Source organism: Lucilia cuprina, chromosome 3 (genome assembly GCF_022045245.1).
Source record: "Lucilia cuprina isolate Lc7/37 chromosome 3, ASM2204524v1, whole genome shotgun sequence".
NCBI classification, from domain to species: Eukaryota; Metazoa; Arthropoda; class Insecta; order Diptera; family Calliphoridae; genus Lucilia; species Lucilia cuprina.
The window spans coordinates 5,402,072-5,402,409 of NC_060951.1; the positions used below are offsets into that span (position 1 = coordinate 5,402,072).

A 338-nucleotide genomic window follows, 5' to 3' on the forward strand; every position below is an offset into this window, starting at 1 on the left:
GAACTAGAACTGAACTAGAACTGAACTAGAACAGAACTAGAACTGAACTAGAACTAAACTAGAACTGAACTAGAACTGAACTAGAACTGAACTAGAACTGAACTAGAAGTTTATCATTACGATTTGATAAGGTGAGTGGAAAATAGTAATAACATTTTTAAATTAATTGAAATTATATAGCCCTTTGAAACTAGAATTGAACTAGAACTGAACTAGAACTAGAACTGAAATAGAACTGAAATAGAACTGAACTAGAACTGACCTAGAACTGAACTAGAACTGAACTAGAACTGAACTAGAACTGAACTAGAACTGAACTAGAACTGAACTAGAACTGA

General features: G+C 32.2%; 2 protein-coding genes across 2 annotated transcripts in view; one reads left to right on the forward strand and one right to left on the reverse strand.

The window, feature by feature from the left end:
- LOC111680746 (putative uncharacterized protein DDB_G0277255) overlaps positions 1 to 338 on the forward strand; it is a 40,032-nt gene that overhangs the window by 30,461 nt on the left and 9,233 nt on the right. The gene's annotated exons all lie outside the window — the stretch shown is intronic.
- Positions 1 to 338, reverse strand: part of LOC111680745 (actin-histidine N-methyltransferase) — a 14,188-nt gene that overhangs the window by 3,204 nt on the left and 10,646 nt on the right. The window lies entirely within an intron of this gene.